Source organism: Rutidosis leptorrhynchoides, chromosome 4, assembly GCF_046630445.1.
Source record: "Rutidosis leptorrhynchoides isolate AG116_Rl617_1_P2 chromosome 4, CSIRO_AGI_Rlap_v1, whole genome shotgun sequence".
Classification (NCBI taxonomy): domain Eukaryota; kingdom Viridiplantae; phylum Streptophyta; class Magnoliopsida; order Asterales; family Asteraceae; genus Rutidosis; species Rutidosis leptorrhynchoides.
Window position 1 is genome coordinate 55,689,402 of NC_092336.1, and position 9,540 is coordinate 55,698,941.

Genomic DNA, 9,540 nt, shown 5'->3' on the forward strand with positions numbered 1-9,540 from the left:
TGCATATTTGGATGCACAAAAATTGTGTTTGATGTGTTTTGCAGAATGAAAGGGGTGAATCTTCATCCCAAGCCCGCAATGCTCCTGCTGAGAATTTGGAACAACAGGAGGTGGATAACTACTACAAGCAGGATGTACCTCATCCAGTCATGACCTTTTCCGATATGCACTTGGAAGAATTGCACCCGAACCAGAGATTTGACAGACTTTGGATAGATTATCCAAAATATCAACGGGGTTTGCATACTCTTCACTCTAAGGTTGTTGAGGTACCGAGGGTCATAGAATGGGGACCCTTAGAAGCTGTAGAATTGGCCGGGCCAATTAGGGAATTACTTGTACAGAGGTATGGTAATTCTTATTTTAATGACTGGATATGTTTATTCACCATACGCAGACCTGTATATAAAGTATGGTGTGAAGAATTGTTATGTAGTATAGAGTTGAATGATCGGGTAGCTAGTTTAACCGATCGTTCTTTTATTAGATTTTTGTTAGGCGGTTCGATGCGCCACATGTCTTTACTAGACATGGCTCAGGCTTTACGTATATATACGCCTGAGGAGTTAGCGTCTGCCGATTGTAGAGGATTGATACTAAACGGTAGAAAGATAGATGAGAATTTTGATACACACGGTGTGTGGAGTCAAATGACAAGCCATCACCGTTTCAAAGGGGGAAATTACTCTTATTTGGATATAGATAGAGCCGAATTAAGAGTGATACATAGGTTTTTAGCTAATTCGATTACACAAAGGGGTAAAAACAAGGAAAAAGTAAATGAACAAGATTTGTTTTACCATATGTGTATTCGAGACCCACAAAGCGCTGTAAGTATACCATATTGTGTGGGTTATTATTTATCAGCTATGGTTCGGGAGATGCGACCACATAGCATAATAGGAGGTGGTATTTTTATTACTTTGATTGGTGAATATCTCGGTGTGGATATAAGTCGGGGGGGATTATTAGTAGAAGAACCAGAACCCCGCGATACTATAGGTTTAAATGTATACCATGGTGCGAAAGTTTTGAAGAGGCGAAATAACGCCGCAGTACGATACCATGGTAGACATCCACAGGTGGAGAGAAACCAGGAGCAAGGTAATGTAGGAGGGGGGAATGAGATGCAAGAAATGCATAGGTTTATAGCTTCTCAGGAATACGAAAATGCTAGACATAGAGCATTTGAAGATTGGCAAGTTCATCAGAACCAGATCATAGCTCATTGCCAACATATAGGTAGAAACTATATTCCTACACCGAAACCCGTCTTCCCTCCTTGGTCGATAGAGATGCAGCCACCATATCCTACGTATGACCCTGCTGAAGCATTCTATAGCACTTATGGTTATGCCTGGAACCCCTATTGGTACCAATATCATCCTTAGTTTACTTATTATTTTTTATTATTTTGTAATTTGTAATTATTGATACGTTTAATACTTTTGTTAATATTGTAATCATTTTTATAATTATCTAACTTTTATTCTTAGATTTTAATAATTTTTGAATGTGGGGTAATATACCAAACTTCAAAAATATGTATATATGTTTGCAGTTTATCTTATGTACACAACAGGGTAAAACAACGCATTTTCAAAGACTGACATTAAGTTCAGCAAAAGCAACTAATTTTGACGACAAGATGCAAAATATATGTGAAATAACAACAAGACGGAATGAACAAATGATGTGCACCATTTATCATTCAGCAAACAAACGCCAATATATTTGGAAACTTTGGTAAAAATTTAATCATTTTCACACAAATCACCCTCAATAATTTAAATTGTTACTGATTTCTTGCAAATGAGGGCATTGCAAGATCTTAAGTGTGGGAAGGGGTTAAATTCTTTCGGATTTTAAAATTTTTATATTAAACACTTGGTTACCATTAAAAATACTAGTAAAGCAGTAGTTGTATTAGAATCTAGTGCTCTCTGATAAAAAAGAACAGCCCTAGTCTTATATACTGACTACCCAATTCTAGTAAAAATTTTCAAAATTTTCAATTAAATGAATTCAAAATCATGTTTATACATATTTATGAACGATAAAACTAGGTTTTAACACCGAAATTATTGTTACCTCGGAAAGGACATAAATTGAGAAACAAACTAAAATGTTAAAATTCATTTAAAATGGAATAGAGGACGATAAAAAGGAAAATAAAAGCCAAGTGTGGGAAAATTTACCAAGTTATTTTAAACATATGTCACATATATCTGTAACAAATAACTGAAAATACTTTTGCTTTGGACTAAACTAAACTGTTTTACCCGATGAAAGAAAAGAAGAGATGGATCTACATGATGAATCAATTCCATCATTAAAAGGAAGTAAAGTCTTCCGAAAAAGAAACGCGCTTCTTGATTTAGGTCATGAAGTTGTCGTCCAGACCAGCTGTAGGTTGACGAAAAATCTAGAAAAGTCATCACTAAAATCAGCAGGAAATCCACGGACCTCAGCATTAAACAGGGTCGCCAAGTGGTCAGATTTATCCTAACCATGAGAAGGATTTATCTCGTACAATGGGGGGGCACCATGCAAATTAGCTGGATAAGACTAATGAATCAGATCCCCAGAAAGGATAATCTCCTTAAAGATTAAAAATCAGCTTTTAAGACTGATATTACTCAATCCTAGAGATTGACCTTAAAGATTGAGAATTCAAACTCATGGAATTCAATGATATCTAAACTCGAGCTTAAACGAGAAAATATTTTGATCAAAATTACAAACCGATTTGTTTTCTGAAAACCCTATTTTCAATGCGTTCATTACCATTGAACGTAAAATCCTAGGAATTCACCTGGAATTCATTAGGTCACCTGAACTAAATCGGGTGTCAACCGTAAGAACGGTGGTTGCATAGTGGTCAAAGACAGGACCTTGTGCCAGACTGAAAAATTATAAGGGTGAGCTTTACTATTGCTCCTACCAAGGATAGTAATTGCGTCCGACACGTTATAGACCATAATTAAAAGCATGTCAGGGGACATTGCCTTAACAGTTGCTTGTTCAACGCTTTCCTTTACAACCGGACGGTAGTTTACCGAAAGGTAATATACGGGACAAGTAAACTGGACGTGTTGCTTTCCAAATACAAGGTTAGCAAGTGGGTGACACAAAACCGCAAGTTTTGAGCTAAAATTTTCAAATCTGAAACCCACCAAACCCACAAAAATATTTTGCAAACACCGGTAAAGGGTTATTCCGGAAAACTTATCTAGGGTAAAAACTAGATTTCAAAAGATCAAATGTTTTCATAAAGATCCAATTTCCTTAATGGATCTAAATTTTTATAGTCATGTGGGACTGTAAACCATATCGTTACTACCATTGTTTATACCGCCGTATAGAAATCACTGATGTACAAAGTGTGAAGAATAAAGAAGTGATTCTAGTATTTCAAGACAATATTGCTTGAGGACAAGCAACGCTCAAGTGTGGGAATATTTGATAATGCTAAAAACGAACATATATTTCATAGCATTATTCCTCAAGAAAGACAAGCTTTTAGTTGCAATTGTTCTATTTACAAGTGATATTCGTTTAAATAATAAAAGGTGAAGACAAAAGACAGATTCGACGAATTGAAGACGCAAACGACCAAAAAGCTCAAAAGTACAAAAGACAATCAAAAAGGTTCCAATTATTGATAAGAAACGTCTCGAAATCACAAGAGTACAAGATTCAAAACGCAAAGTACAAAATATAAAATTGTACGCAAGGACGTTCGAAAATCCGGAACCGGGACCAGAGTCAACTCTTAACGCTCGACGCAACGGACTAAAAATTACAAGTTAACTATGCATATAAATATAATATAATATATAATTAATTATATTAATTATATATATATTATATTTATAAATAAAAAAACCGTCGGCAGAGAAACTCCAAGGACTGAGCTGTAAAATTAACCTCCGCGACTCGCGGAGTTTGAAGAGGCTTTTGCCGCGAGTCGCGGAGCCCCAAATTTCAACTCTGGCTATAAAGCAAACCGAATTCTGATCAAAATTTCACATTCTATTTTCTCTCTTCTCTATCTATACGATATATATATATATATATATATATATATATATATATATATAATTTATATTTTAATTTTAATTTTAATTCTAATAATAAGGGTATGTTAGCGAATATTGTAAGGGTGTAAGTCGAAATTCTGTCCGTGTAACGCTACGCTATTTTTAATCATTGTAAGTTATGTTCAACCTTTTTATATTAATGTCTCGTAGCTAAGTTATTATTATTCTTATTTAAAACGAAGTAATCATGATGTTGGGCTAATTACTAAAATTGGGTAATTGGGCTTTGTACCATAATTGGGGTTTGGACAAAAGAACGACACTTGTGGAAATTAGACTATGGGCTATTAATGGGCTTTATATTTGTTTAACTAAATGAAAGTTTGTTAATGTTAATATAAAGATTTACAATTGGGCGTCCCTATAAATTACCATATACACTCGATCGGACACGATGGGCGGGGTATTTATATGTACGAATAATCGTTCATTTAACCGGACACGGGAATGGATTAATAGCCACTAGAATAATTAAAACAGGGGTGAAATTACATTCAAGGGTAATTGGTGTAATTGTTAACAAAGTAGTAAAACCTTGGTTTACACGCAGTCGATAACCTGGTGTATTCATTAAACAAAGTATTAAAACCTTGTTACAATTCGAATCCCCAATTAGTTGGAATATTTAACTTCAGGTATAATAATAATTTGACAAGGACACTTGCAATTTATATTTATAACTGATGGACTGTTATGGACAAAAACCAGACGGACATATTAAATAATCCAGGACAAAGGACAATTAACCCATGGGCATAAAACTAAAATCAACACGTCAAACATCATGATTACGGAAGTTTAAATAAGCATAATTCTTTTATTTCATATTTAATTTCCTTTATTTTATATTTAATTGCACTTCTAATTATCGCACTTTTATTTATTGTTATTTAATCGCACTTTTAATTATCGTACTTTTTAATTATCGCAATTTTATTTTATCGCATTTTTATTATTCGCAATTTCATTATCGTTATTTACTTTACGTTTTAATTTAAGTCTTGTATTTATTTTATATTTTACATTAGGTTTTAACTGCGACTAAAGTCTTAAAATCGACAAACCGGTCATTAAACGGTAAAAACCCCCCTTTATAATAATAATATTACTTATATATATATTTGTATTTTTAATAAAAGTAAACTAATATAGCGTTGAGCTTTGTTTAAAGATTTCCCTGTGGAACGAACCGGACTTACTAAAAACTACACTACTGTACGATTAGGTACACTGCCTATAAGTGTTGTAGCAAGGTTTAAGTATATCCATTCTATAAATAAATAAATATCTTGTGTAAAATTGTATCGTATTTAATAGTTTTTCCTAGTAAAATAATAACTATTTTATATACACCTCGCATAACATCAATATCATCAATGAACACAATGACGAATTTATTTAGGTATGGCTTACACACACGGTTCATGAGGTCCATGAACACTGCTGGTGTGTTCGTCAAACCAAACGACATCACTGTAAACTCATAATGTCCATAACGTGTTCTAAACGCTGTCTTCGGGACATCAGCTTCTTTGACTCTCAATTGATGATACCCGGATCTATATCAATCTTCGAATAACAACTGGATCCCTGCAACTAATCAAATAAGTCATCAATCCTCGGTAGCGGATACTGATTCTTGACTGTCAGCTTGTTCAATTCTCTGTAGTCGATACACAATCTCATCGACCCATCCTTCTTCTTAACAAACAGGACCGAAGCTCCCCAAGGCGAAGAACTCGGTCGAATAAATCCCTTGTCTAACAACTCTTGCAATTGACTAGACAACTCTTGAAGCTCTGGAGGTGCAATTCTGTACGGTGCGCGAGCCACCGGTTCCGCTCCTGGCACTAAGTATATCTGAAACTCAATTTCTCGATGCGGTGGGAGACCAGGTAATTCCTCCGAAAAAACTTCAAGAAATTCCGTAACTATAGGAACGTCTTCGGGTCTCCTTTCTTCTGGTACAATTTGGCTTACATGAGCCAAGAACGCGACACATCCCTTTCTCACATACTTCTGGACTTTCAAGCAGTTAATGAGATGTAATTGTGAGCCATTCTTTTCACCATAAATCATCATAGGTTCACCGTCAGCAATAGGAATACGAATAGCCTTTAGGTCACAGACCACCTCGGCTTTGTTATCAGCTAACCAGTCCATTCCAACCACAAGGTCAAAACTTCCCAGTTTAATAGGTATCACATTAATGCTAAAGGGGTTACTTTCTAACGTCAAAGTACAATCACGATAAATCTTATCAGCTCTCATCAAATTACCATTCCCTAGTTCTATGGAATACACGTTATCTAAGGAAGAAACAGGTTTCTTAACATTGTGACAAATATCCTTAGATATAAAACTTCTATCGGCGCCAGTATCAAACAAAACATAAACAAGTTGATCATCAAGTGAAAACGTACCCGTGACTAGCTTTGGATCATCACGAGCTTCAGCAGAATTGATGTTGAACGCCCTTCCTCGAGCATTCCCATTGTTGTTCTTAGGACAGTCCTTCTTGAAATGACCCGGCTGTCCACAACCATAACAGTTCTTACCACCATTAGCATTGTTCGCGTTACTTGCAGTGCTGTTGTTCTTGGTGTTGCCGTTGAGATTCACCTTGCAATCTTTTGACAAATGACCAAACTTCTTACACTTGGTGCAAACCAGCACTTTGCATTCCCCACGATGGTGCTTTCCTCATCTTCCACACAATGGTAGTTTTCTCTTGTAATTCGTGTTGGATGAAGATCCCTTCTCAAAGTTACGGGGCATCTCTTGCTTCTCACCTCGGTTCTGTGCGAGACTCCCAACAATGTTCTCACTTCATTTTCTTTTTCCATTAACTTCATTTCCTGTAACAGGCACCTCTTTTCCTTCCGATCGGCTAACTTGCTTCATCCTGTTTATCACCATGTTGATGACTCCGAGTATTGTCTTTGGTTGATGGGAAAGGAAAAAACCAAACACTTCCATCGGCAATCCCGACATGTACCTCTCGATTTCTCTTTCCACTGATGAGACCAAATGTGGGCAAAGCAATGATAGCTCTTGGAATCGGTTAGTGTAACTAGCAATGTCATTTCCAATGACCCTTAGGTTCAGAAGTTCATTTTCCCATCTTATCCGTTCTCGTCGGGGACAGTATTTCTCAATCGTGCAATCAAAACCTGCAGCTATAAGAGCTTCCATCACATGCTGGTTAACGAGTTCTTCCAATTGAGCCTCGAGCATTTCAGTAGTAAACATGGCCTCCTTCTACACAAACGATACATCGAGATAAGATCAATGAAAAACAGAGTTATTAAAAATATACTAGCAACGTGTGTTGAAGACTAGTAAATAATAGTACGAAAAGATTCGCTAGTAGTGAGAAGTAGTGTAAGTAGTGATAGTAGTGATAGTATTAACACTAGTGGTAGTAGTAGTGGTACTAGTGTCATGTAGTGATAGTAGTAACACTAAGTAGTAACATTAATGGCAATAGTAGTAGTATAGCATAACACAAGTATTATGATCATACAAAGTTACCAAATATAGAATATTACCGCATGCAATAAAAGATAATAGTTACTAATAGCATAATCCACCATTAATATAAATAAAATCCAAGAGTGATAAACCAAATTCCAAAGTAGTAAACCAAACAATAAACATAATGTGCTAATAGCCCGGTTTATAACACCCGGTAAGTCTTATATAAAGAAAGTATGGCGGATGAAAAAGGAAAAGAAGCTCATGGTCAACGACCCTTCACTTTCTCTTCTATCGGGTACGGAAGGCAGGTCCATCATTCCTCGGCCTATTACGTTCCGCCTCTAACGCAGCAACCCTGGCAGTTAAGGCTGCTATCAATCTCACCATCTCAACGAACCTCGCTTCAGCCTCATACGTATAAGTATTTATACCCGTGACTCTTTCCTCCATTCTCTCAAGTTCATCGGGGTGCGGATATATCCTAGCAATATCGCTCAAAGCGTTAACACGGTCAAAAATATCCCTGTTACGGTTAGTATGAACCAAATCCTATGCATAAAGGTTCACGGGATGGTTAGGTATCTGATGCAGAGCAGGTGCTGGTGCTGGAGCATTCACCTCGGCCACACTGAAGTCGCTGTCACTGCTTCCTGAATCTTGTGACATCTAACTCATAGTACAAGAACACAAACAAAACAGATTAGTCAAGTAAATAACGTTAGTCACAAGTACTCATGTAATGACTAAGTCCCGGTCGTAGTCTAGACTCATCAAGGCGTCCTAATGACTAAATCAGACACACTAATGCAAGTTCTAGTTTCCCTACGAACCATTAGCTCTGATACCAACTATAACACCTCGCCAAATTACCATCTGACGGCGTGTTAATTCCGGTCCCACGGTTAACAGTTACGCCCTCTATATGAGATGTTTAAAGTAATCGCATTTAATTTTATTTAAAATATTAACTTTCAAAAACATAAGCCAATAATCCCAAAATAGAAACACTGTTGTGATAGTAACCACAAGCCAACAGTATTTAAACAGTATAAAAGTTTTAAATGCGAAAGTAAATAATGTTCTTAAAAATCAAATGCTGACTCCACGGCCAGTAATGCAGCAAACACAGCGGAAGCATACCTCTTAAGGACCTGAGAGTAACAACACGCAAAAACATGTCAACAAATAATGTTGGTGAATCTACGGGTTTAAAGTAATGTAAAAGTATCTAAAAAATAGCTATCAGAAAAATAGTTTAATTTCCTTGACCACGAGATTCTATCGCTTGCATAAACCGAGCACCTGAATACTAGCAATGACCCGAGTATAGAAACTACTACACCCGACCTTACCTCGTAAAATATTATACACTTGTTCAAATGTATTTAATGTTCAAAATAAATGCACCACTGCTTTTATAGTGGGTGAGGTTGTCAACCTAACGGATCCGTCCATCTAAATTGTGCTTACACCGATGGTATTAAAAGTATTCAAGCTAGAGGCTTTTTGAACAAACTCATTATGCATATGTGTAGTACTCATGTCAATATAAAAGTAATTGAAAATGTAAATATAATAGCGTGTATTCTCATCCCTGAAAACATGTAAAAGCGGGACTGTAGACTCACCTTTGAATAAGCTCGGAATGAAAGACAAATGACTTGTACGGTTTAGACCCGAGTAATGTAACCTAAGTATACGTATGTAGGTTGGTCAATATATGTATCTTATATAAGTGTGGTTTCATAGTGTACATTGTCTTATTGCTCGACTCGACGCGTTTCAAAGTAAAAGTCAACTATATCATGCAAGTCAAACAAAGTCAACCGAAGTCAAACCGAAAGTCAAACTTGGTCAAAGTAGTCAAATAAAGTCAACATCAGTAGGTTCATGTCAAATATTGGTCAACATGTCAAACCTAAGTCAAACAATACGTTTTAGGTCATGAATGATCATT